Source organism: Capsicum annuum, unplaced genomic scaffold (genome assembly GCF_002878395.1).
Source record: "Capsicum annuum cultivar UCD-10X-F1 unplaced genomic scaffold, UCD10Xv1.1 ctg1716, whole genome shotgun sequence".
NCBI lineage: Eukaryota > Viridiplantae > Streptophyta > Magnoliopsida > Solanales > Solanaceae > Capsicum > Capsicum annuum.
Window position 1 is genome coordinate 118,310 of NW_025822807.1, and position 7,706 is coordinate 126,015.

Consider the following 7,706-nt stretch of genomic DNA (forward strand, 5'->3'; position numbering starts at 1 on the left):
AACAAGGATAATAGTACACGCATAACAATAGATGATTCGGTTGTCATTCCAGCAAAGCCCAATAACCAGTCGCCTGAGGCTGACCTGGGGACCCCTATAATGCCCGCTAATGCAGCAGACATTGGGCAGGAACATCAGTATAGAGGTAAATGACATTATTTCCAGGAGGGACAAAAGGGGTAAAGTGTAAGCATAGGGTGGTCAAGTGAGAGAGTAGGCACAACAGTACGGATAGCACAATGATATTTAGTGGTAAGTATGAGGACAATGTCCATGTTTGGCTTAAGGTTACTATGCTTGAGAGTGGCTTTATTCCATACTAGTCATAAGTGCCAAAGTAAAAAGGGGTTAAAGGTACTCTGAGGTAAAACTTGGGCCTCAGAGGGCTGTTTATACCAATGTACTAGTCTTTTCAGCCAAGTAGATGGCGAGTTGGAGAGATACTAACCAAGTTCAAGATACTGGAAAGTAGGAGTAGTTGATGCTAGAGAGTGATGGCATTGATGCAACGAAAAAAGAGGTGCACAATTGTTTCTGAGTTGGAGCGATAGATTGAGCAAAGTGGTAAAAGAAGAAAGCTAATGTGGTGAAGGAATGCATTAGTGGGCAGACGTTTGTGAGTCACTTTCTAGAGAAAGATACGGGTTTAGGAGTCAATTTAAGCTTCCAAATCCAAGAGTTCACATTACCGCTATTAGAAGCATGATCGTGTAATATAATTTGACAGCAAAATAATCTGTAGGAGTAAGATATGATCATGGCTAGCGGAGATAGAGGCCACGTGACATGTATTAATGAAATGACATATTAGGTAAGAAAAATTGAAGGACACGGGTGGAACGGGGCAGAAAAGTGTAGGCAAGAAGCCACAGTGGCCTGAATATCGGCATAAGTAGAGGTCCCTCAATCAACTGGCAAAGCAAGAGCTTTGGTTTAAGCTCGGGGTTAGTCCAAACTTTAGCATGGGTTCCAGTATTGATCTACCAAATGACTCCTTGTTGAAAAGTGTTCCAACCTCAAAGAATTGCCTTCTAGATGGCAGAAGGTGGGCTTACCCTCTTACGATTGAAGGGCAAGTATGGAGATAAGAGAATTAAAGCCCAAAGAGTCTGAGGGTTTTAAAAAAGTCTCCAAAGTATGGCAGCCAAGAGGGACTCATTTTTAGAACTAAACCATTGAATACCTAGCCCTCCCTAGGTCTTATCCTTAGTAATTTACTCCCAGTCTAGCAAGTATAGCTTTTTCTTTTGCAAAATAGATCCCCATAAGAAATTACGTTAACAATGTTGTAGCTGTTTTATAATTTCAAATGGCGAATGAGTAAATTACATCTCATTATTGGGAATTATATTGAGATTATATTGAATAAGAGTTAAACGACCTGCAAAGAATGGGTGGTGAGTTTTCTATCCCGTCAAGCGAGATTGTATGAGTCGAGTAGGAATCGGAAGTCACTAGCATTAAGACAATACTGCCCAATTAAAAACCCAAGATAGTTGCCAAAATGAGAGCCCTCTCTGATGCCGAAGTAAGAGAAAGCAAGTGCTTTATCAGCAGAGGAACAATACTTAAAGAAGAATATTCTGGACTTAAGGAGTAAGATGTCAAAACTTGGCGATGAGAATGATGTCATCAACAAAGAAAAGGTATGACGACGGTGGAAATAGACCATTTAACATTTAAACTTAACGAGCCTCCAAATATTATGGTCTACATGGAGATTAATGTTTTAGAGAAGAGTTCCATGCACAAAATAAAAAAGGTAGGGTGATAAAGGGTCATACACCATGTGGGGTTAAGGAATTGAGTTTTGTCCTATTTTGAAGGATAGAAATCTGACTGGTCGAGACACAGACATGATTAGTTGAATAAGCCTAGTAGGAAAAATAAAAAAAAATTAAAGATTGATAGATAAAGCTCATTCAAGTTTATCGAAAGCTTTCTCCAAGTCTATCTTTAGAGGCATGCAGGAGTAGTAGGATCAGGACTTTCAAAAATGGTGCTACACTTCTTGCATAATTATCGCATTATTTGATGCTCGATGATTACTCTAAAAGGATGATTTGGTATGATGAATCTAGTTATCCAACAATGGGTTAATGCAGTTGACAATGCATTTGGTGAATAATTTATAGACCGTATTGCATAAGCCAATTGGATTAAAGTGGGTAGAGAATATGGCCTTTCACTTTTAGGGGTAAGACAAAGATATATGCCAATGATTTCATATGGGATTTGGCCCTTAGCAAAGCAGTTTTTGAAAATGCCGAACATGAAATCTTTAGTGGTTTCTTAAAATTGTTGGAAACATAATGGATGTAAACCATCAGGGTTGGGGGTTTTAGTCGATAGGAGGATTTGAGGGCCATAGTAATTTCAAGATCAGTAAGTGGTATTTCAAGGTGGAGAGAATCCTCATCAGAGAGACAATAGCAATGTGCAACCAAAAAAGCTTTAGAATTGGAGATTTTACAAATGGATTGAAGATTCTTAAAATAGTTGAAGGCAATATTGGAAATACGAGGAGGGTCAAAAATCTGAACTCCTTCTAAGTTCTTAAGGACAATAATGCAGTAATGGTAATGCCTTTTAAGGGTGAAGAGATGGAAGAAAGGAGTATTCACATCATCTTCCCTAAGCCATTGAAGTCTAGATTTTAGTCTCCAAATTTCTCTTCAAGGCGAAGAACATGATTGTACTCTACCATGAGATCAATTTCTAAGAGTTGTAAGAAGAAACTGGTGGGGTAGTACAGTGTGGATTGGATTCATGAAAGTTGTGCTAGTAAGTTCCATTCTGACAAAAAATATTTCTAAAAGTCTTACGATTCTAAGTGAAAAGGGCCGAAATTAGGTGTAACGCCCCAAACTTGCTACCTGAAATGCTACACGGTGGTTATAACCCCGAAGGACCACAAGCTAATCCATGACTGATATTTGTACTTGTATACTGCATAAAATACTTTATAATGCAGAAATATGAACTAAAAGGCCATAAGGTTCGATACTGAACATGAACTGAATGATAGAACATCTGTGTGGGGTAATATAATACCCAAAACAAAACTGAACATACTGAAGTCTGAAACATGATAGTTTAGAAAGCCTCTAACTGACTGAACTATTTGAGTAAGGAGTTGATGGGACATGTCCCCAACTAACTCCAACTAATAAAATGATTAATGAGATAATAGGGCAATAATCATGTCTTCGAAAGATGAGGATTTATTTCTAACTCTGTCTGCGGATATCTGGAATCTACTGTTGCTCTGGAGCTCGTGTCTCTGAACCTATGGTATAAGACACCATAGCGCTAATGTGTCAGTACTTTGAATGTACTGGTATACATGTGAGGTAGGCTGAATGCATGGGGTTCATATGTATGAACAATAATAATAACTGACTAACTATTATTAGCATAAGAATACATGTATGTGACATAACAACTGACACTAATACTGTGATAATATGATTACTAAATCTGAATATAATTGATAACATGAGTGACTGTATCTGACAGTCCTAAATCTGATGAAACTATCTGATTTCTGTACTGTATCTGAGTTGACTGTAACTGACAGTCCTAAAATTTAAAGAACTATCTGAGTTTTATTACTGAGACTGATTGACTGTATGTGACAGCCCTGATTCTGTAACATAAAACTATGGGAAGTAGTTATCTAACCTATATGCCTCTAATATGCCATTATGGCTGAATTGGGGTCCAATCTGTAACCCCAATTGGAAGGGTATCAATAGTGCGCCACTGGTAAGGACAAGTTGTGGGCAACCCTCATCTAATAGTGTCCCCTATACAAGAATGGTGGGGCCCTTATCTGAAAGTTATTATCTATCTCATCAACCCTTATTGGACAATGTTGATGTCTCAACCTATGCTGGCTACATAGTTCTGGAATACTAGGATGACTTCTAAGAATCATACCCTCATCTGATAGTGTGTGTTCCCATTCTTGAGTTAACTCAGTGCTAATTCCTACTCCCATCTGAATAGACTCTGAACATGATTTACTGAACTGAACATGGGATGAGTTACTAAATTTCGTTGACTGATGGAATACTACTGATAGCTGACAACTGACTGAGTTCATGAGATCATGGAGATTTCCTGAGTCATAGGACTGTCTGAAGTCTAAGGATCATAGCTTGACTGAGAGTATCGTGAAAATATGACATGGCTCTAGGCACACAACTAATGTTTCGGGTACGAGTACCCCCAGGACTCGATGGAAGGAAACTGACCAAGCATAACTTACTTGAACATATAACTAACATCATAATCCATAATACATTTATAGAAGTATTTCATCAAAACATGTGATAGGCATAACTTGTACATACATGGGGATTTCATGGTATCATGCTAGTTAGGCACTTTTTCTTCATCTAGGCATTTAATCAAACATATTATAGGCATGGTACACATCATTGTACAATAATTAAACATCATGGTTCAATTCTAATTTCATCATTCAAGGGTTTAATCATAGGTTTGCATGAATCTATATCTATAATAATGTAACCTATATAGAATTTATCACCTAAAAGGGAGTAGAATTCAATTTCTCATTATCCACATGAACAAGAGCAGCCCAATCATGAAATTCATAAGAAAATCTATAAACTTGAATTTAGAAAAGGGATTCTTGGGCTTCATGGATGAAAGGAGTCCATAAATGAATACTATGCATACCTTAGTTCGTGATTTCGTGAAGATTGATAGTAAAACTTTCTTGGAATTGGATATTTCATGAAAACCCTAGCTTGTTCTTGAGAGGTTTTTGATAGAAGAGAGTGTACTTTGGGTGAAAATTGGTTGAATCACGTGTTAAAAGACTTAAATAGGGGTAGGAAGTTGACCCTTTTAACCCTAGACGCGTCATTTAATTTTAGTAAAATTTTCCCGAACTAAACCCCTGACGCGACGCGGCGCTATCGCATTGTGTCACTGGAATTTGACAATTTGAAAACTGAGGGATGGCATGACACGGAGGAAATCACGTAAGACATTGGAAAAGGACAATTCTGAATTTGGGCCCTGGCACGATGCGCCATAATCGAGGACCCCAAATGAAATTTGTCAAATGCCATTTCCTCCTATGGTGCAGCGTGCCACTGACTAATATGATGCTGTTTTATGACAGGTACTTGAAATAGTCGTAACTTCTGACCCGATTATCAGATTTGAGAGAATCTTATATCGATGGAAAGCTTATTGAATTTTTGACTTGACAAAAAGTGAAAATCTTGAAAATTCCTCATGGAATAATCATAATTCAGTTTAGAAGCTAATACTAAACACTCTTGAGATGAAATTAGCTAGGACAAGTATGAGGTATTACAATATCTCCCCCTTGATAACATTCGTCCTCGAATGAGACGGATTGAGTGGGGAGAAAAGACAACTGACATACATGCTGAATATGAATAACTGGAACATGATCTCATGACTGACATGACTGATAAGCTTAACATATAATACTGAACATGCATATCTGATGCATGTGTAACTGATTCACGAATGCATGACTGAGTGTTCTAAAGAACTAAGTTTCTCACAATGAGAATACATGTTTGATGCATAATTACATAACTGAACTGATACATGCGTGCATGACTGAATATGCAATAGTACTTGATACCATGTTTTTAATGGAAACATGAGCATGAAACTGCATACCAAGTTTGTGACAAACACTGAACATGAAACTGAGTAAGCTTAAGGAGAATTGTTACCTTGAGCTTGATCTAAGTTGGCGAAGAAGAGGTGAGGATACTTGGTACGCATGTCATCCTCTGCTCCCGAGTAGCTCCCTTGACGGACTGATTTTACCAAAGGACCTTAACTAGAGGGACTTCTTTGTTCCTCAATCTACGAGTTTGATAATCTAAGATTTTGACTGGAATCTTTTCATAAGAGGGAGTGTTCTAAACATCAATGCTCTGAATAGGGACTACAACTGATGGGTCACCTATGAACTTCTTGAGCATAGAGGCATAAAAGGCTGGATGAACGGAGGCTAGATCTAAAGGCAATTCAAGCTCATAGGCTACCTTGCCAAAGCGACTGAGAATCTTGAAGGGACCAATATATCGGGGATTGAGCTTTCCCTTCTTGCCGAATCTCTTCACTTCCTTCATGGGAGAGATCTTTAGATAGACATAATGCCCAATCTCACACTCGAGATCATTTCTATGGACATCTACATAAGATTTCTATCAGCTCTGAGCAGCCCGGAGTCTTTCTCTAATCAACTAGACTTTTTCTAAGGCATCGAATACCAAGTCAGGACCTATGACTAAGGCCTCACTAACTTTAAACCAAACAATTAGAGACCTACATCTCCTACCATAGATAGTTTCGAATGGAGCCATTTGAATACTGGAATGATAACTGTTGTTGTATGCAAACTCAATCAAAGGTAAGTGGTCATCACAACTTCCCTTGAAATTGATTGCACACACCCTTAGCATATCTTCTAACGTCTGAATAGTCCTTTATACTTGACCACCTGTCTGAGGATGAAAGGCTGTACTAAGATGAACTTGGGTACCCTTTTGGAATGCTTTCTAGAAATAAGAGGTGAACCAGGTACCTCTGTCTGAGATAATAGACAATGGAACACCATGTAATCTGACCAACTCCTTGATGTAGAGTTTGGCATAATCCTCAACTAAATAAGAGGTATAAACTGGAAGGAAACGAGCTGATTTAGTCATTCTATTTACAATGACCCAGATTGAATCATGCTGATGACGAGTTTGAGGCAAACCCATCACGGAGTCTATATTCACAACTTCCCACTTCCAAGTAGGAATACTGAACTCCTACATGGACCCACTAGGCTTCTGATTCTCTATCTTAACCTGCTGACATGTAGAGCACTTAGCCACAAACTCTGCAACGTCTCTCTTCATCCCACTCCACCAATAGATTTCCCACAAGTAGCGGTACATCTTTGTGGCCCCTAGATGAATAGAGTAGCTCGCTGATGTGCTAGATTTTGGTAGCACATTTAAGACTTTTTAACTTGAAATAATTGTAAGTTCTTAAGTAATTATTGGTGTTTTTGATATTTCTTAAGATTTTGTAGGAAATTTAAGATGCATGGAAATAAATAACAATGGAGCAAAAGAGCTGAAATCTGAGCAAAAAGAGCTGGAACATGGCTGACGACAACCGTGATAAGTCGTCAGCCTTGTGATAGGCTATCAGCATTGGCGTCAGCCTTAAGTAAGGAGTTGCATTCTGAGAAGCAGTTTTGATGATGTTGGTGATGTGGCGTCAAAGTTGTGATAATGCGTCAATAAGGGCATCAACCTTAAGCAGAGAATTAGCAAAAGGAGAAGACATCTAACGACAATAGTGAAACGCCGTCAGATTCGTGATGCGGCGTCAGCAACATCGTCAGATTTATACAGGACTTGAAGACAATTGGAGCTAATCTGATGCCATTCGTGATAAGGCGTCAGACCCTTGATGTGGCGTCAGCCAGGGTATCACCTAATCCGATAATTTTATTTATTTTGTTATTTTATTTCCATAATTAATTTTAGGTATAAATAGAAGTTTTGAGGGTTTTATTGAGGATATCTCTCTCAATCTTGTTTTTGGAACTTGGGAGGAACGTACATTGTCTCATTTTTTTCATCAAGTATTTTTCTTATTTTCCCTTCAACACTTATCAA